Genomic DNA, 21,314 nt, shown 5'->3' on the forward strand with positions numbered 1-21,314 from the left:
TCCTTTACTCCAATGTTTTCTTCCGTCCCAACATTGTCACCGACTCCAGTGTTCTCCTCGGCGCCAACACTTAAACTTTGTGTGTTTGCTTGATCTGGAGATAAGAAATCATCAAGTTCGTTAAAAATGTATAGATAAAAAATAAGGAGAAAGAGAATGAGATATTTCTTACAAACATGAGAGCCTTTGTGCATCTCTAGACCTGATAGAGGAACATCATCAGTCCTTGGAGAATTGTGAAACGGGGTGTCACGAATTTGTATGCCTATTGATCAAATATTTTGAGTCAAATAGAGATTCAAATTTTGAGTCAAATAACAAACTCTGAATTTTACAATTAAAATTTAGCTTTCAAGTCAAATAAAGATTCATATTTTGAGTCAAAATTGAGGCTTTAAGTCAAACAAAAAAATTCTCATGAAATTTATAAATTCAGACTTTGAGTCAAAATTAAGGCTTTGAGTCAAATAAAAAGTGTGAAGTTATCAAATTTAGACTTTGAGACAAAAAAAAAACAAAAAAACAAAACAAACAAAAAACAAAACAAAAAGGAAAAACAAAAAAACAACAAAAACAAAAAAAGAGGTTTCTAAACATAACAAAGGAGGAGGTTTCTTTTGGGGTAATAACATCAGGGCGATCAAAAGAGAAGCATGAAGCAGGATGCACTACAAACATCATGATCCTGCAAAAGACACGATACAATTAATTTACGTCTCACTTTTGGAAGTTGCAGCTACTACCTAGCCTTATGTGTATATATATATTTTGTATGTTGAGATAACGGAGTACTTGCCCCAAGAGTATCCCAAGTTATTGTATGACATGATTGCCACCTTTGGAAATTATATATATATATATATATATATATAAGAGTACTATATATAGCTAGCTTGTTAATTTATTCAATGATGAACCATGGAGTTGGCTTCAGCTTTGCTATTCCATTTCATAAAATAGCTTGGAATGAAAGTCAATGTAAACTCTCACTATCAAAAAGGGAAAATGGACAATGAGATAAAAAGGAACCCCAGACTGAACTGCTACTTCTCCTTCTAATCTTGTTTGTTGAAAAGACTTGAAAACTAAGTTAGTATCATTATTATTATATTACATATGTTGTTGTGGATCACACCACACTTGTGCTGTGCTTGTGTGGCTTCTATTGTTATTATTTTAGATGCTCTGTTTTGAGAAAGTTTTGAGAAACCACATGAAAAACATCACACCACTTTCTTAAAAAAAACTTATAAAGATAAGCAGACTTTTTTGTTTTTAAAAAAGTAATAAAATAAATAAATAAATAAATAAATATAGTTGACATACCCTCAGTTCTTTGCCACTTTGCTGGGACAACTGGGTCAACAGTAGAGTTAGTGTGATCAATGAATATACTCTCATTGATAAATCTGTAGCTCTTCGAAGATTGCCCTCATCCCCTATTAATGGCTCTCCTATCTCTAAAGTCATCTTGGATCAAAGATGAATAGTTCTGTTGGAAAAAGGCTTCAACGGTCCTCAACTATTTCTGTGCATAGACAAGTATAAGTCTCCCTTTTATGTCATGCTTGGGGATGTAGAATGAGCTAGAAGTTTTTTGGTGAGAAAGATGAAGCTAGTACTTCGCAAGAATCCTGAGAGAGGAAGCCCTCCTAGGAACATCAGTATACGCTGGAGTATGCTGATTGTATCCAAATTGGCACCCAAATCGGTGCGGATTATATGGTTCTGCAAAGAGATCTCCTGCACACTGAAGTGGAAGAACTCCACAATGAAGATTCATCACATATTCCATGGTATATGAATCCAATACTTTGAGCCCAGTCAAGTATCTGGAATCTCGCACTACCTCATCATTATGATGCACGAACGAGAAAAGGCGAGATATGAAATTGCCTTCATGTTGGATGAATTTCCTCACATACACCGGATTGACAAATGGAGTTGTGGTGGAATTCATAAATTGTAACATCTTTGGTATTTTTAGCAACCCAAGGATACTTGAAGTATTATTGTCTATTTTCCTCTTAAGATATATGCTCCAGAAATAATAACCAGCCCAAGCATACAAGAAGTGAACAGAGAATACTGTGGTAGAAAATCCAGGCCCTTTCATGTTATTGACCATGGCATCTAAGCCTACATATAAGCGCGCTAGCACTACGGGGGCAAAAGCTACTCTCCTCCCATGCCCAATATTGTATGTCATCATAAAAACTCCCAGTCTAATCAACTTGCGATTACCTAGCATAATAAAAAAGCAAATCCAAAGTGCTATAAAAGAAATTAAATCTGCTTTGGAAGCGGGCTTTGGAGGGGGATTAGAAGCCGACCTATACCGGGAACTAAGTCTTGACTTCCTAAAAAACTCCACCCAATCCTCAAAAATACATCTTGGTTGGCACTTTGTCTTGAGAGCCATTGAAAGATGTCGAAAAGATTTCTCAAAATAGAAAATTCAGGATCATGCCTTCGGCGGATTGTGTCATTAGGAGGTATGACTTCATCATAGATATCTTCGATAATTGGAAGTCCTCCCAATTCTTTGATATCACATAATGAAATCCCAACTTCTCCACACAAGAAGTGGAAGGAATTAGTTTCAGGACACCATAGTTCTATTAATGCTTTATAGAAATTCAAGTCAAAGTCATAGTGGCCGACTAAAGCCACAATCTCACTCACCAACTCTGCTTCAGATAACTCCTTCGAGTAGTTATTGACCATGTACTTGGACCACTCTTTATAATACGAAAGATCAATTAAACTATTCTGGATAGGCTCCCTACCCCTCCATCCCGGATGGCGACTGATGATTCTAGATCCAAGGGTTTTGAATATCTTCAAATCCCTTATTTCTCCTTTAGGTTTCAAACAAATTGCATCGGTCAAGCCATTCTCAAACCAACATTTTGTGTGCAATTTGGCAATAGCCATACGATTTGGATAGCGCTTTACCCACTCTGATTACTCTTCTCATTCGTATCTGATTGCGGGCTCAGGTTCAGAATCAAAGACAGGAGTGTAGCACATGAAGACTTAACCTTGAGGGACCTTGTTGTAATTTTAGGCCATATCCCAAAAAGGTTGAGAGGTATTGGCCATGACAAAAGAAAGGGTTGGGGAATCCTACTTCTCTCACTCAATCTCACCAAAGAGAATTTCGTAAGAAAAGTAGGAAGGGGCCATTAGTAAAATCAAAATCTCTTCCTAAAACTACTCCCTATAATTTTATTGAAAATGTAATTTTATGCTAACTCACTCGAAAGGATCACGGGAGGAAATATCTCAACTCCAGAGTACCCAATCTCTAGGTGGACTCTTGATCCCCTTCAGTTACAGCTTTTCGACACAAGGTGGATCTCTCGATTCATCATAAATGTGCTTTAAACATGGATTCTCGGCTCTCACTACAATAGAATCCATGACAACAGAAACAAGCAATTGAGTTAAACAATAAAAGATTGCAATTAACAAATCAGAATAAAAGTATTAAAGATCCACAACTAATGTTAATCAAGATATAAACCCTAGGCTCCATCTACGTCCAAACACCAACAAGTTAGTTCTCCATTATAGGAGAGTAATCATACAATCCAAAAGAGAGAAGAGAAATGAATGATTACATGAAACCTCATTTCTCTCTTTACCCCTTGGGATGCCGATGAACTCTCATCTTATCTTCCATGAACGCCACCAAGGATACTCCTGGACGGCTCCATTGGTATCCTAGATAGTGGGTGAGCCTCTTCTCCAAGCTGGATTATGGCAGATGATCTATAGAAACTCTCCTACTTTCTCCCTTTGCTTAGCCATCAAAAGATTACCCAAAAATTCTTAATAGAATTTTTTATACCCAACTGCTTACAGGCTCCTTATGGCCATAAGAACAAGGCTGTAAGGAGTTGTAAATGATGGTTTTTATGCCTTATGGGCATCTTACGCCCATAAGCTCCACATGTAAGGTCTTCTGTCTTGGTGTTATGGTCCATCTTATGGTCATAAGTGTTGAACTGTAAACTTTTTTTGGATGGTGCTTGCGTACTTTTGCTCAATAACTTGTGCGTAGTTGCTAGGGATGATTATGCCACAAGCAATCATGCATGCAAGATCTACCACCAATTCGGTGGCACAAACCTAGAAGAGAATAGTACATCTCCATCTAATGAGGCAATGGATTGTGAAACTTTAGGCACAAGTAGTTAAAGGCTTGAAGTGCCAAGGTTATCTACAAGAAAGACCATTGCTAGGATTGGTCAAACATCAAAGACCATAGGTGAAAAATATTGCTATACAACACCTTTTGATAAACTTGGTCAGTTTGTTTCTTCAATTGACAAGTCCAAAAGAACATGGAAAGAAAAATTATTGGATGAGCTATAGAGCATGGAAGGTTATAGAATTGAAGATTTGGATATGGTCTTTGAAAGACTAATTGTTAATAAGAGTTTGGTCGAGTCCTTCTCCTTGAGGAAGCCTTCTCTTCGCTAGAGATGTTTGGATAATATTATTGCTTCTCTGAAAGATTCCACCCTATGTAGACAGGATCACAATGGGCATGTATTTGTTATACTTTTAATAATGCAAATAAAAAAAAACTTTACCAGTATTAGAAATAATGTAGAATCCCATTTTTTTGGCCGAGTTGAAGGATGTATTTGTTATACTATTAATAATGCAAGTTGAAATGGTTTATTTGCATGTAAATATACTTTCTAAAAAAAAACTCTAGCTATATTTTTTTTAATTTATTTTATTTTCTAGTTTGCTATGAATTGTATAAATTGCTTTATAGATTTTATGAGGTTTTTCATATCTCAAATATATATGACATTGTCTAACAAATCTCTATAATTTTTTTTTTAGCTACTACAGAAGCTCATGAATCTAGCATTAGTACTACTGTGAAACACATACTTGTAACTTTGGAGGGACAAGACATGTATTTTACACTGTCTTAAGTGTTACTACCTTTTTAGCTATTACTGTTGTTGAGTTATTGAACATGGAGAACAACTAGTTTGAACCATCCTGAGTTAGTTTTATGTGACTTAAAATATGTTTGTTTTATGAAAGTAGTATGTGCTTTTGATGATACATCTTGAGTTTACTTTTACTTTAATGTTGTTGATTTTGTTGTTTAGATGGAATGGATGAATGGTTTATGCGTTATAGATCTTAGATAACAAAACCAAGTGAGGAGCTGTGATGAATAATTTCACATTATTTGAAGTAATCACAATGTCATGTTGTATCATAGATTTGAACATGGCTTTGAAACATTACTTACACTAAAAGAAAATAATAGTTTACAAACAACATTTTCTATTTCAAATCCATTGCTAATTTATTTTAGAAACGGACTAGAAACAGAATTTTTCCATTTTTGAAAAACTCATTAATTTATTAGAAATGTAAGTAGTAGTCTGTTTTAGAATTTAGAAACAGATTTGCAATGGAATAAAATCCATTTCTAAATTTTGAAAATACAAATGGAAATTATTCCATTTCAAATCCATTTCTAAATTCAGAAACATTTTTATTCGGTTGCAAATCTACTTTAGAATTTAGAAATGGATTTTAGAATGGAATTTGTCCATTTCATAATTTAGAAATGGATTTGAAATTGAAAATATTTTATTTTAAAGTTGTTTTTGATTAAAAATAAAAATGATTCCGTTTCAAATCCATTGCTAAAATTAAAATATATGAAAAAATCACATTTTAAAACAAATTAATCTGTTTCTAATCTGTTGCTATTCCATCTCTAAATCCCTAATACAATAAAATAAATTAAAATAAAATATTGTATTTATTTTAATAGCTCATATAAATAAAACCATGTTTAAACAAATTTTCTCAACCAATAATGCTAACAAATAATGATTCCATTAATTTATATAGATAACATATGTTCAAAAATGTCTATTTAACAAAATAAAATGCTGATAAATAACAAATAAATGCAACTCATCTATGTGATCGATATCATAATCATCACTAGCTGATTGCCAGTCCTGAATGACCTTTGAGCACTCAGGGATCCTGGTCTCGAACTGCATCATCATATCATGCACTTGACATAACATCTGGTCAGGATATTGATCTCTCTCCTCCCTCATCTCGTGTAGGCTCTGTTGAAGCTTCTTGTTATTATCTCTCATCTTATGCAAACTCTCCTGAAGCTCCTTATTGTTATCTTGTAGCTAATCAACAATCTCACACAATTGTCTAATCTTAACGCGTGTCTATTTAGATGATGTACATGTAGATGAATAGCTAATCAACAATATCACATAGTTGTCTAATATTAGCTTGCAAGTACTTATATGATCATTGTATAATTGATGGCCAAATAAGACAAATAAAAAATTAGTTAGGTGTAGCTAGAAAAGAACAAAAGTAGTTGTGGGATATCAGCAAACTTAGAAATATTTTCTAAGTACAATTTCAAAAAAGTAATAATGTAGAATCTAAGTACATGAATTTGTCCCATTAGTTATTTGTTTAAATATATAGTTTAAATATACAATGTATTCTTTTCCATATATGTTAAACTATAGAAACACTTCATCTGGATGAGTTAATTTCTTCTATTATCAGCACAAGGCTGCACGATATTATATATCATTGATGTGCACCTCTAGAAAAGGAAAGAAAAGACCATGCATGTAACTGATGCTATGTGGAAAATATGGAAGAAAGCATGGAATTCCCCAGAATTTAAAGCTTGAAGTTTGAAAATTTCTACAAACTGTCTTACTAAGGCTGAAGGACTTAACCCTGGTATATTCTGGCACACAGGAGGCTCCATTTCCCATATATGTCATGCAGAGAAATTGATAATGCATTTCTAGTTATGTACATGTAACTCTATTTCCCACATTTTTTATAACATTAATTTTAACTTAATACAAGTTGTTATATTATTGTAGAGATCAAGGCTTGGTCCATATGAGCTTTTCAAAGTGACTCATACAAAGAAGGGATGCTCTAAGTTCATTGATGCATGAGCTCAGGCTATTATGGTAAATAGATTAATAATCTCTTTATGTGTATTTGAGTTATAGATGAGTAATTGTTTTTATATATATATTTGTAGATTTTTTTTACATTGCATGAGATTTTATTCAATTGTGTTAACCACAATATTTGACTTCTCAAACTGACTCGTGGCAGGATTGTTATTTGGACTTTGTGGATAATGCATCGCAAACACGAATGGGATAATGAGCCTTTTGTTGTGGACAAAGAAAATTTATTCTTTCAACCTATAAGAGGGTAAAATAAAAGTCAAGTTTATGGAGTAGGCTCCCAAGAATCTATTTTCTATCCCAAGTTATCTCAGATTTCATCTACAGGTACATCATATAAGGACTTGCAAGCTAATATTAGGCAACTATGTGATATTGTTGATTGGCTATTCATCTATAGGTACATTATCTAAAGAGCTACAGGTTAAGATTAAACAATTATGCAAGATTTTTTATTAGCTACAAGATAATAATAAGGAGCTTCAGGAGAGTCAACACAAGATTAGAGATAACAATAAGGAGCTTCAATAGAGTCTACAAGAGATGAGGGAGGAGAGAAATCAATATATTGACCAAATGTTACGTCAGGTTCAGGATATGATGATGCAGTTCAAGGCCAGGATCCTTGAGTGCTCATTGTTCACTCGGGACTTGCAATCAACTAGTGATGATCATGATATTGGTCACCTAAATGAGTTATAGTTTATTTGTTATTTATCAACATTTTTTTTTTGTTAAATCGACTTTTTTGAACATATGTTATCTATAAAAATTAATGAAATCATTATTTGTTAGCATTATTGGTTGAGCAAATTTGTTCTAACATGGTTTTATTTATATGAACTGTTAAAATAAATACAATATTTTATTTTATTGTATTAGGGATTTAGAGATGGATTAGCAACATGTTATAAAAATATTAAGTTATTTTTAAATATAATTTTTTCATATATTTTAATTTTTAACAATGGATTTGAAACAGAATCATTTTTGTTTTTAATAAAAAAATTAAAACAAAATATTTTCCATTTCAAATTTGATTCTAAATTTTGAAATGGAAAAATTCCATTCCAAAATCCGACTCTAAATTCTGCAGCCTTTTCTTTCCCTTTTCTATAGGTGCACAACAGTGATCTATAACGTTCTGCAGCCTTGCGCTGATAATAGATGAAATTGACTTATCAAAGATGAAATGTTTTTGTAGTTTAACACAAAAAAGAAGACATATTATATTTAGACTTATATTTAAACAATTAACTAATGGGACAAATTCATATATTTAGATTCTACATTATTACTTTTTTGAAATTGTACTTAGAAAATATTTCTAAGTTTGTTGATATCTAACAACTAATTGTGTTCTTTTCTAGCTACACCTAACTAAGTTTTTTATTTGTCTTATTTGGCCATCAATTATACACCATCTTGTTTGGTCTTGAATGATAACCAAGGAATTTTACACCATTCATAATTTTGAAGGCATGTTCCCACTTAATTAGTAGTCTTGCATGAGAAATAACTCATTTTCCTAGATAAAAATATAGTACATCACATATGAATTCATAAGGAAAAAACATATTATATTTAGACTATATATTTAAACAATTAACAAATGTAACAAAGTACTCACGTACTCATATTCTACATTATTACTTTTCTGAAATGATCTATAAGCCTTTGTATTTAGTTAGAAAATATTTCTAAGTTTGTTGATATCCTACAACTAATTGTGTTCTCTTCACCTAACTAATTTTTCTAGTTGTCTTATTTGGCAATCAATTAGTGGTTGTGTGGGATAAAGGTATCATAAGAGTTACATGTAAGCTATCATAAGAATTATACATGATCTTGTTGGTCTTGAATGATAACCAAGGAATTTTACACCATTCATAATTTTGAAGGCATGCCCTCACTTAATAAGTAGTTTTTCATGAGAAATAACCCTATATATATATACATATATATGTATATATATAGTGCATCACCTATGAATTTATAAGAAACAAAATATATTATATTTAGACTATATATTTAAACAATTAACAAATTAAACGAATTCACATACTTAGATTCCATATTATTACTTTTTTGAAATGATCTATAAGTCTTTCTACTTAGAAAATATTTCTAAGTTTGTTGATATACTATAACTAATTGTGTTCTCTTCGAGCTAAGTCTGACTAATTTTTTTAGTTGTCTTATTTGGCCATCAATTAACTAAGGTATCATGAGATTTACATGTAAGTTCTCATAAGAATTATACATGATCTTGTTTGTTCTTGAATGATAACTAAGAAATTTTACACCATCCATAATTTTGAAGGCATGTTTTCACTTAATAAGTAATTTTTCCTAAGGAATAACCCATTTTTGCAAGGGAAAAAATAATGCATCGCCTAGGAATTTATAAGAAAAAGCCATATTATTTTTAGACTATATATTTTTAACAATTAACAAATTGGGCAAATTCACATACATAGATTCTACATTATTACTTTTTTGAAAAGATCTATAACCCTTTGTACTTAGTTAATATAGGATAAAAATTCCTAGGTGGTTTTCAAGGTGCCATATTATTTGCTGCTTCACAATTTAGTGAGAACTCAATGACGGTAATTAACATGTATCGAGCTTCAAATTGTATAAAGGATACTTGGTAACAATCATTCCAGATATGAAAATGGAATTATAAATCATTGAATCACCAATTCTTGCAGTTTCTCTTGCGCGTCTTATTAATGACTAAGCCAAATCTGTAGCTCTAGCAGCCACTTGTTGTAATGGGTAAGAGAAAAGGCACATCAAATGGATGCCAACGCTTTTCACATTGAGTTATCATAGTTATCATTGAAAATAAGTTGAATAAATGAATATAGGTTATGATGGAGCATGTTGAGTTGCCAAGTAATACAACACGTTTTAAGTGAAACCTTAATAATCTTCAAAGTGGTAAATCAATGGACTCCACCATTTAAGCATCATACATAAAATATTTGGAAAGGAGAGATGAATATATGGGCACACTATTCCTTAGCCATCTTGAAAGGACTATAAATATAATCTTTCCAACAGGATTATGATGATATATGAGCAACTTGCCACTTCCCATGATCAATATATTGAAAATAAATAAGTCCATATGTATGTATATATGAGAAACTTTTGGAATGAGTTTCACAACACAATACATTAAGTTATTATTTATGAGTGTGATGTTTACTGTTCTACAAATCATATGACATCATATCAAGCCCCTCCTCTAATAGCAACCCATTCTTTAATTAATAACTCATCATGCCTTTTTTAGCTCTACAAAGTGCATGAGAAGAACAAATAATCAATTTTATAATATATCAACCAATGTTTTCAAAACCGGACCGGGAAGTGAACTGGCCAAGCAACTGGGTCATGGGTCAATCGGTTGGATGGAATGACCTGGTTTGGTCGAACATGATGACGTAATAATTATATATATATATTCTCCAAAATTCTAAACTCACATATATATTCCATGTCCAATTTATTCTAATGACAAAAAACTACACCTTATTCATCACATAATGTCAAATGGTAAAAACAATGTTAAAGAAGAACATCTAAATAATAGTACGAAAATATAACAATATTACAAAGAAAAAAATTTAACAAGGTCAGAATATAAATGAAAATTTAACATGGTCTCAACAACATGAAAAAAATTATAAATGAAGATCCTTCCCCCTTGAGAATTTTGCCCCTCAATTACATATCTCCATGCAATATCCTTTTTTTGTCAGATATGTACACCAGAAGAAGTTTGCTCGGTAGATTCAACTTCATTTGACGGTGTTGATTGAGACCTAATAGTTTCCATCTATTTGCAATCCACAACACAAACGGAAAAAGATGGAAACTATAAATAAAATCCAGTTTTTTTTGGTACAATTATCATACAAAATGAAAATGAACTACAAAAATTAGTTAAGATACTCACAATATCATAACTACAGCCAATTTTGGTACACCATAAGTACATGCACTAAAAGCACAAATTTTGGTACAATTATCATACAAAATAAACTAAAAAAAATTAGTTATAAGATAATCACAATCTAAACACTCCCCAAACCCATAGCCACAGCCACTAAAACAAAAATTTTGGTACAATTATCATAATAAATGAACTACAAAATTGATCATGACTCATAACCTAATCACAATTTAAACACACCACTAAAAACAACAATTTTGGTACAATTACCATAAATAATTAAAAATGAGCTTAATTAAGAGATGATCACAATCTAAACACTCACCCAATCCCCATAATCACCATCATAAGACAACATTTTTTTGTTCAATAATCATCATCATCAGAAATTAACTCAAAATTCACCACCAAACCATCACAAACAAATTAAACTCACAACAATCTAATAACAAAAGAAAACATACCCTTCAATCTAGATCTGGACAAAATGATCAAGCCCAAGCACAACCGTTCTCAATCGTGACAAGATCCTCCTCGCTAGCCTTAAAAAAATTAATGAAAAAATTATAAATAAAATTTTTTATATGAACTGAAATGTAGTGAAAAAGAAGAAAAAGTTGAAAAACAAAATGGAAAAAGGGATTACTTGAATAAGAGAGAGAGAGAGAGAGAGAGAGAGAGAGAGAGAGAGAGAGAGAGAGAAGGGGCTCTGATGGTGACGTAGATAGAATGAAATCAAGGGAAATCTTTGAATGAACTTGGAGTTGGAGGGAGCAAGCATCAGCTTTTCCAAAGCTTTAGTTGGGGGGCAATGGTGGAGCTTTTGTGGCTATGGTGTTGGATTTCATTTAGGTTTTGGTTTCTTCGAATCTTTCCACTGCTTTGTGAATACTGGATAGCAAAGCGGTAGGTGAATTGAAGCCTGTGAATTTGTTAAAGTTTAAGCAAAAATTTAGAACTGGGGTCAACCCGATTCTGGTCAAACCGGCCGGTTCACCGAGTTTGACTGAGTTGACTCCCGGTCAACCAGTTCTATAGAGCCAGACCGGACTACCGGCCGGTTCCCAGTTCTGCCGGTCCAACCGGCCGATCCGGTCCGATTATGAAAATATTGATATCAACGACCAAAAATAATGCAAGTCTTGAACTACCTAAAATATGTGATATCACCATACTAGTGTACCATCTCCATATGATAATCTTGTAATTGTACATCTTCCATTTTAAACAAATAAAAGACCCTAGTCCTCTCCATCAAATAATGCTAATTAATGATAATAAATAAATCCATAATTATGATTATTTCCCTCTGATAGTCTCCTATAAGAGAAGTAAGAGAAATATGTTTTTCTGAATGTACATATTTGTGATTATTTTCCTTTAAAGGAGACAAGAGCTCACCTTTAATTGTGTTCAAAGTGAGAACAAAAGTTCTTCCATCTTGATCATTTTAGAGAATATCCCCTTGCTTGAAGATTATCTACTAACAAAATGAGTAGCAAGTCAAATACTTGGAAAAGGTGAGCATTATGAAGCTTAGGTTGTTGGAGATCTACATTAATTATTAGCAATTGTAATTGAAGAAAATTAAAAATTAAGAGAGAGAAAAATGAACACATCTTACACAATGGAAGGGATGGTGTTGATGATGATGTTGAGGTGTAGTGATGTAGAAAAATCAAATCCTCTGAATTTTCTTAACTATTGGGGCGAGGATACGGCATTGTGGCCTTCTCTCGGATGAAATCTAGGGTTAGGGTTGCTCCTTCAAGAGGGAGAGAAAGAGAGGGAGAGAAGAAGGGAAGAACCATTTTTTTTCCTTTAACGCATTGTATCTTAATGGATCCCAATCCGTTTGTCATATGAACCTGGATCCACTTGGATACAAATAGATCTCAGATCCTTTTGAAAATGTACAAACAGATTTGGTGATGCCTTTGTAACATCTCAAACAAACCTTGGATTTGTTTGTCACATTGCAACCAGATCTAGATTTGTTTGAAATCTTACAAATGGATCTTTGATCTGTTTGTATTTTTAAAAAAATTTATTATTCATATTTTAATTTTTAAAATTTATTTAATCTAGAAATACTCAATATATTTATCAAATTTATATATTTTAATTTTTTCAAAAATTCTTTTATACCTGTTTATATATTTAAGTTGTTATATCTATTTTAATTTTATAAAAATATTAACTCTTTTAAGAAAATTATTATACCTATGTATATATCTAAGTCATTTAAAAAATTCCCAAATAAGTTTAATATAAAAAGATATATTTATAAAATCATAACATATACCCCTAATATATATTTTTAAACAATTACTATTATTATTATTTCATTATTAATTTTTTTGAATTTTTTAAATAATTCTAACAGTAAAAATTTTTTATTAAAAATTAGCAACAGAAAAGGGTTGTTTAGCTCTTCTTTTATTATATACTTAATATTCTTATCGTATATAGTATAGTAAAATATATAGTATATATAGTAAATAGCTAAAGTTGAAGAAAATTTTTTCTGCCGTGAAAAGAGATTAGAAAATTACTAAAAATAAATGTATGTAACAGTAGTATTGTTTCCGGGAAATAGATTTCAAATTCGTTTATAAAATTACAAATGGATTTGATACCCATTTCTAAAATTTCTAAAATTACAAACGGATTTGAAATATGTTTCTAATTTTGTTTAATAAGTAAATTTAGTAAAAATATATAAAGAATGGGCTTAAAATTCATTTGTACTTGATTTTGATATATATATATATATATATATATAATTTTTTAAAGTTCATTCTGAATAAAAAGAGTTAATATATTTATAAAATTTATATATTTAAATTTTTTAAATTATTATATCTATTTATAGATTTAAGTTATTTATAAAATTTAAAAATGATTTTAATATAAAACAATTTATCGACAAAATCATAATATATATCTAAATTATATTTTGTAGGCAATTATTGTTATTATTATTATTAGAGAAAATTAAAAAAAAAACATGTGGTTTCGCTATTTTGCGGATTAAGGACGAGAATGTGTTTATATATACATTGTGGTTTCCTGAGACTTTGCAAAAAAGGAAAAAAATTATCAATCGCGATTACACTGCTTACGTGGCAAGGGCATAATCATCAAATTCCATAAAGTATGCTTGACGTGGCGAAAGAAAAAAAAATTCTCATATTATGTTCATTTCTCCGATTGAATGGTACCGTTTCTCTTGTTTTTTCCAACCTCTCTTGATTTTTATTCTTTTGCTACTCTAACCCTGTTACCAAATCTAAACTGCAAGTTTCTCTCCTAGGAATTGCTAACAAGAAGAGGAGACCTTAGCTTAAAGAGTTATATACCTTTCTAGCAATTACTTGATTTTCTTTTGATATCCTCACTGGTAAGCAAAACAACAATTGAATAGTTTTTTTTATTTCTTTGTTGTTCTCATAATTGGTGATTTCTTACTCTTTTGTGAATGTAGGTGGAAAAAGCTATTTGGTGAATGTGTCATATTTATGTGATTTTTGTCACAATCATGCAACCAAAGAATGAAAGGCTATAATTATGGCAAATTTATGTTATACGTGCTCGATTATGGATTCCAAGAGTAATTGTAATTCTCAACTATATTTTCTTTAGATTCAGCATGTATGGTATGAACTGTAATGACATTGAAAATTGAAGAAAATGGTGTGTAAAATTTTTTGCTTGCCAGGTGTTTGTCAAAATGTGTTTTATTTGGCAAAGAATACTTCTCTGGATTTCCATTTTAAAGAGTATAAACAATTTAATAAAGAGTATAAACAATTTAATTGAGCATGGCCATTGCAGTTTAATTACATTAACTCCCAAACCATAAGCAGTTTAAATAAACATAAACAACCTAAAAGATCATAAACAATTTAAATGATCTTGATATTTGGCTCATTTAATTACATTAACTCTGAAATCAATTACTCACCTGTGTATAAAAGAAAAAACCATATAATAAAATCATATATAATTTTGTACACTACAAGAAAACATGGGTATCAGAGACGGAAATTTCATCACTAATAGGTAAAATTCCGTTGGTGATAACTTTTACCAATGGAATATTCTGTTGGAAATTTCCGTCAATGAAAAACAAGTGGCTAATGCTATTCCATTAGAAAAAACTATTCAGTTGGTGATATTAAATTTTCACTAACGGAATTTTCCATCACTGAAGGTGTTTATTACCAACTAAATTCTCTGTAACATATACTCCTAATATATTTTTTAAACAATTACTATTATTATCATTATTATTATTTAATTATTAATTTTTTTAATTTTTTAAATAATTCTAAAAGTAAAATACCTTTTTATAAAAAATTAGTAACATAATGGGGTTGTTTGCCTTTTCTTTTCTTTTATACTTAATATTCTTATCGTATATAGTACACTAAAATATATAGTATATATAGTAAAATGCTAAAGTTGAAAAAATTTTCTGTCTTTTCATGTGAGGGGGATTAGAAAATTACAAAAAACAAATGTATATAATAGTAGTATTGTCTCTGGGAAATAGATTTCAGATTCGTTTCTAAAATTACAAATAGATTTGACATCAATTTCTAAAATTACAAACGAATTTGAAATATGTTTCTAATTTTATTTAATAATTAAATATAGTAAAATATATAAGGAATGGGCTCAAAATCATTTGTATTTAATTTTGATGTATATATATATATATATAATTTTTTAAAATTCATTCTAAATAAAAAGAGTTAATATATTTATAAAATTTATATATTGTAATTTTTAAAATTATTATATCTATTTATAGATTTAAGTTATATATAAAATTTAGAAATGATTTTAATATAAAATGATTTATCGACAAAATCATAATATATACCTAAAATTTGTTATGTAGGCAATTATTATTATTATTATTATTATTATTAGAAAAAATTTAAAAAAAAACCATGTGGTTTCCCACTTTTGCAGATTAAGAACAGAGAGATTTTTTTTTTAGTTTATATACCTTGTGGTTTCCGTTAGGGGTGTAAATGAGCCAAGCTACTCGTGAGCTACTCGAGATCGGCTCGGTCAGTACTCGAATTCGATTCGATTTTTCACGAGCCGAGCCGAGCTCGAGCTGCTCGTTTATGTTGTCGAGCCGAGCTCGAGCCCAAATATACTCAGCTCGTGAGGCTCGCGAGCCTAAACGAGCTTATATAATATAATATATAATATATATATATATATATTAATATATAATATTAAATTATGTATATATTAGTTAAAAAATATATAATTATATAACTATATTAATATTAGATTACTTATATTATATATATTAATATATATTATGATTATTATCCTAACCTAATTATCTAAACTATTCAAGTATTCAACTAGATTCAAAATTAACCAATAACCATTCAATAATCAATTAGATAATTTAGATTCAGTAATCAAATCTAACTAAGAGTAAAGAGACTACCATCCATCACTAGATTCACTACCCTAACTCTCACGGCTACGGGTCACGACTCACAAGCTCAAAGCCGTCGTCTCCTCCCGCCGTCCGGCCCGTCCCAAGCCACAAATCCCAGATTCCCACCCAGTCGGCCACTCCTCGTCGGGCGTCGCTGCATGGCTCGAGCTCAGATCTCTTCTCCCGTTTTCATTGACCTTGTGACCTTGTCTTTGCCGCCTTTGACCTCGTCCCCCTAGCCGGCCAGTGAGTATATTTTGGTTTTTTATCCTCTCGTTTGATTTATTCGCTTGGTATTTGATAGATCTTTTGATTGATTAGAGATGGCTTTTAGTTTTTTTCTATGAATTTATCAATGAATGTGATAGATCTGTTTTTGGTTTTTGTTTTTGGTTTTTGGTTTTCCCTGGTTATATGTCGGGTTTTTCTTTTGCATGGTAGTCGGTAGATCCGTTCTGTTTTTCATACAAATTTCTTTTTCAGGTTCCAATGTCTGCATATCTTCTTTTTTTGTCTCGATGTTTTACGCTTATCATTTATACTAGTTATGATTATCTTTCCTGTTTCTTCGATTAAACTTGCTACATGTCATGGATGAATCATTGTTCTTTAACATTCTACATGAGTGAAATTATGAGTAATGTTGAATGCTAGTTTTTCGGTTGATAGAGAACTCAATCTATTACTCATGCGAGATAAGTAAATAGTCACCAATTTGCTATCACTTCCATTTCTGTTGTTTTTCCTACAAGATTTCTTTTTGTTCTTGTTCAATGCTATAATACTCCTTTAGATCATATTTTTATTGTTTATCATTTGTATCGATTCATTTGTTGTTAAATGTCACATATTGTTGTCCTTCAATTTCGTAAAAATATGATTTTTTTGGTTTCTTCTTTTCAGTGATGGAACTTGCATTATCACTCGAGAAGTTAACCAATGAGAAGCTTCTTAATTTACATGATGTATCTTTGTTGATTCTTCATTTTCGTATTTATTTGCTCGATTTTGTTCTTTACTTGATGATGCACATATATGAATGACCAGATAGCTGTAAAGTGCAACGACGTTCACATGAAGAATTATATTGAGAATGAATTTTTAGGAGAACAGGTGAAGACTCATCACAACTACATTTCTGATTGAAAAGCATTTAGAAACTATAGCATTGACAGTAAAATACTAAAAACAGATAACAAACTTAAAGTTTGATGCATTTAGTATGTTTATCATAACAAATGTTGATATTGTTACATCAGCATGTTGATTAATATATATGTAATTCAGGTCGAGGCGATAAAGAAGATATCTGAGTACATTGCACAACTAAGACTGGTGGACTTGGCTTCACAATCTGATTGCTGTAAATTTCTGAACCAGTTCCCAAAAATCATGGAAATTGTTGGACTTGGCTTCACATTCTGGTTTAGCTATCGGTATCTGATATTCAAGGTTTGATAGACCTAGTGTGCTCAATATTTGATCTTGTTCATCCTTTTATGGTTTGTATACTTTTTTTTTAAAAATCATTTATGCTTGTTGCATTTGCAGAAAAACAGAGATGAGTTGTTTGCAAAAATTGAAGATCTCAAGGGACTGATTGTAGGGTCTGATGATGATTGACGTAAGAGATATCTAGAATTATCCTGCAATTATCTTTAATGAGGTCAGTGTGGGTGTTCTGCATTCAAGTTTAGTGAGCTGAGTTCCTTGATTAACCATGTTGCAATCAGTCTTTATGTTGGATAACATCTCTAACCTTCAAAAAACTATTGATCATGTAGCGAAGGGTTTGTTTATGGTAGTTGTTTTCAAAGCAAATGTCTGAGCCCATCCTCTTTCCTGGTTTGCAGAATACATCTATGCAAATTCAACCAATGCTGAAATTCTGTTATACAAACTCAATTTGAGAGCTGGCGGTATATTTGAGCAATCTGCACATGATGGTCTCCTTCAGTCCTTTGTTTTTCAATCCATCCGTTCTTCTTGGCATGGGATTTCTTTGGGAAATAAATCGCATGGTTTGGTATTCACTCACTCCAAACACCACTCGTCCCCGAGTTTTTGGATAAAGGCTATTTCTATTGTATCCAAAGCTAGTGTTGTATGGAATTTTATTTTGGTTCTATTGTTCTAGTTTACTGTGGCCTTAATTCTTTTTTGTAGGTTCATCTAGGAAGCTTGTCTAATTTGAGTGGATCAATAAAGTAAGGACAATTACTCTAGTGGTTGTAGCTGATTCGTTTGTTTTCAATTATATGAGACTGTTTTTGTATGGGAGCTTTGATGTTTATTTTGTAGCATAATGAGTAGACCAAACACTTGCAATTGTAATAACTCTAGTATCAAGTTTATTATCTATTGTGCATGTGTTTGTTTTGGCAGTTTTGCAAAAGCTTTTACCTTGTCGAGCTTAAACGAGCCGAGCTCGAGCTATTGAGCTTTTCAGCGAGCCGAGCTCGAGCACAAAAACCATGACTCGAACGAGCTCGAGCCGAGCTCGAGCCTTCAAATAATATACTCGAGCCGAGCTCGAGCCCGGTGATACTCGGCTCGGCTCGGCTCGTTTACACCCCTAGTTTCCGTGGCTTGCAAAAAAAGGGAAAAATCATCAATGTCATTAACAGCTGCTAACAAGAAGATGAGACCTTAGCTTAAAGAGTTATAAACCCTTTTAGCAATTACTTGATTTTCTTTTGATATCCTCACTAGTAAGCAAAACAGCAATTGAATGAATTTTTTTTTTTTAAATTCTTTGTTGTTCTCGTAACTGGTGATTTCTTACTCTTTTGTGAATGTAGGTGGAACAAGCTATTTGGTGAATGTGGATGAAATTTATGTGATTCTTGTAACAATCATGCAACCAAAGATTGAAGGATTGTAATTATGGAAAATTTATGTTAGACGTGCTCGATCATGGATGCCAAGGGCAATTGTAATTCTTAACTATATTTTATTTAGATTCAGCTTGTATGGTATGAATTGTAATGACATTGAAAATTGAAGAAAATGGTGTGTAAAATTTTTGCATGTCATGTGTTTGTGAAGATGTGTTTTGTTTGGCAAAGAATACTTCTCTGGATTTCCATTTTAAAGAGTATAAACAATTTAATTGAGCATTGTCATTGTAGTTTAATTACATTAATTCCCAAACCATAATCAATTTAAATGATCATGGTATTTTTCTAATTTAATTACATTAACTCCCAAATCATTTATTCACCTGTGTACAAAAGCGAAAACTATATAAAAGATCACATACAATTCTCTAGCTAAGATCAAACATAATTTAAAAGAGCATCATCATTGCTCTATTTACTCACCATGTACAAGAGTAAAAATGATAGAAAAGATCATATGCAATTCAAAAAGATCAAAAAGTATTTAAAAGAGCATCAACATTGCTCTAATTTACATTAACTCTCATAATATTTACTCGTCTGTGTACAAGAGAAAAAAACAACATTAAGAACATATACAATTCAAGAAAGCAAAGTAATTATAGAGAGCATCAACATTTCTCTATTTACTCACCGGTGTACAAGAGTAAAACCCACATAAAAGATCACATGCAATTCAACAAATCAAAAATAATTTAAAAGAGCATCAACATTGCTCTAATTTACATTTACTCCCAAATAATTTACTCATCTATGTACGAGAGCTAAAAACATCAATAAAGAACATGTACAATTCACCAAATCAAACTAATTTAAGAGAGCATCAACATTGCTCTATTTACCCACACCAGCTTCTAATATTACATTTCAAAATACAAAACCACATTTGGCAATCATTTAAAAATGTCTTAAAAGTCATCCCAAAATAGACTGACAATCATTACATCCCATGATTCCATACAGAACATATGAATGAACTAGGTTGTAATTCATCTCCATCTTCACCTACAAAATCTACAAGTTGCCTGGCCCTTCTAAAATTGTTGGAAGTTGATGGTGGGCTAGGTGGCCCTTGTGCCTTGTGAGTGACCATTTTTTATTCACTTGACACAGTATCTGCATGGCATGTTAATGTTCTACTTTCCACAAATGTTTCATTACTTGTTGGCAGTAGTCAAAGGGTAAAAACAAATTCTTTAGAAGTGCATGACTAATTCACAATCACCTTCCTCAATCATGCAGTAAAAACAACGACTATCATGTTAAAAAAAGAAGATAACATGAAGTAATGATAGACAATAATACATCATGAAAAAAAGTCATAATCTATACAAAATAAAGTCTGTTCTGATAGGTGGCTGGGACATTAGAATATCCTGTCTACTCAAAGTAGAATTATTCTGTGCTCACTGAGTTTGTGTTCTTCCTTAGTTTTTCTCTTTTTTTGGTGGACTCTGCAATGAAATACACCAAAAACACAACTAGGAAACAACACCAAAAAAAAAAGTAATATACAAAATATATTAACTTATACCTTCTTTGCTACATATGTTGCACTTTCCTTTTCTTTTTGAATTCTAGTTCTTCTTTGCCATGATGTTTCTCCTATAACAAAAGCTTTACACCCTCTTACATTATGGTCAGCTTGATGACAATTCCCACAAATAACATTACCACTAGCTCTAGAAACCTTATAAGGGTGTGGTTCATCTGAATTTTTCTCCTCTTTCTCCTGGGTCTACCTAGGGCTTCCTCACAGTCCATGGATGAATATCAGGCAAATCTATTCTTTCCCAAGCATCTTGGCTAGGAACAGGTTAGATTAAATGCTTATATACTTCTAAAATGTTGTCTTTGTAAAGAACTGGTGAACGTATGCCTCTGGTTCCTCTCTGTTACTATAAATAGCAACTATGACATGTTTGCATGGAATT

General features: G+C 31.5%; 2 long non-coding RNA genes across 2 annotated transcripts; one reads left to right on the forward strand and one right to left on the reverse strand.

Moving 5' to 3' along the window:
• Positions 1-10,553: 10,553 nt before the first annotated feature.
• Positions 10,554-12,979, reverse strand: LOC120279406. Its single transcript, XR_005541902.1, has 4 exons — positions 12,629-12,979; positions 12,406-12,487; positions 11,469-11,546; positions 10,554-10,887 (listed from the first exon to the last, which is right to left on the reverse strand). It is a non-coding gene; the product is annotated as an uncharacterized LOC120279406 (long non-coding RNA).
• A 4,886-nt stretch (positions 12,980-17,865) lies between these two features.
• LOC120278407 lies at positions 17,866-18,423 on the forward strand. Its single transcript, XR_005541726.1, has 3 exons — positions 17,866-17,932; positions 18,032-18,146; positions 18,334-18,423. It is a non-coding gene; the product is annotated as an uncharacterized LOC120278407 (long non-coding RNA).
• Positions 18,424-21,314: the final 2,891 nt, after the last annotated feature.

Source organism: Dioscorea cayenensis, chromosome 16, assembly GCF_009730915.1.
Source record: "Dioscorea cayenensis subsp. rotundata cultivar TDr96_F1 chromosome 16, TDr96_F1_v2_PseudoChromosome.rev07_lg8_w22 25.fasta, whole genome shotgun sequence".
Classification (NCBI taxonomy): Eukaryota; Viridiplantae; Streptophyta; class Magnoliopsida; order Dioscoreales; family Dioscoreaceae; genus Dioscorea; species Dioscorea cayenensis.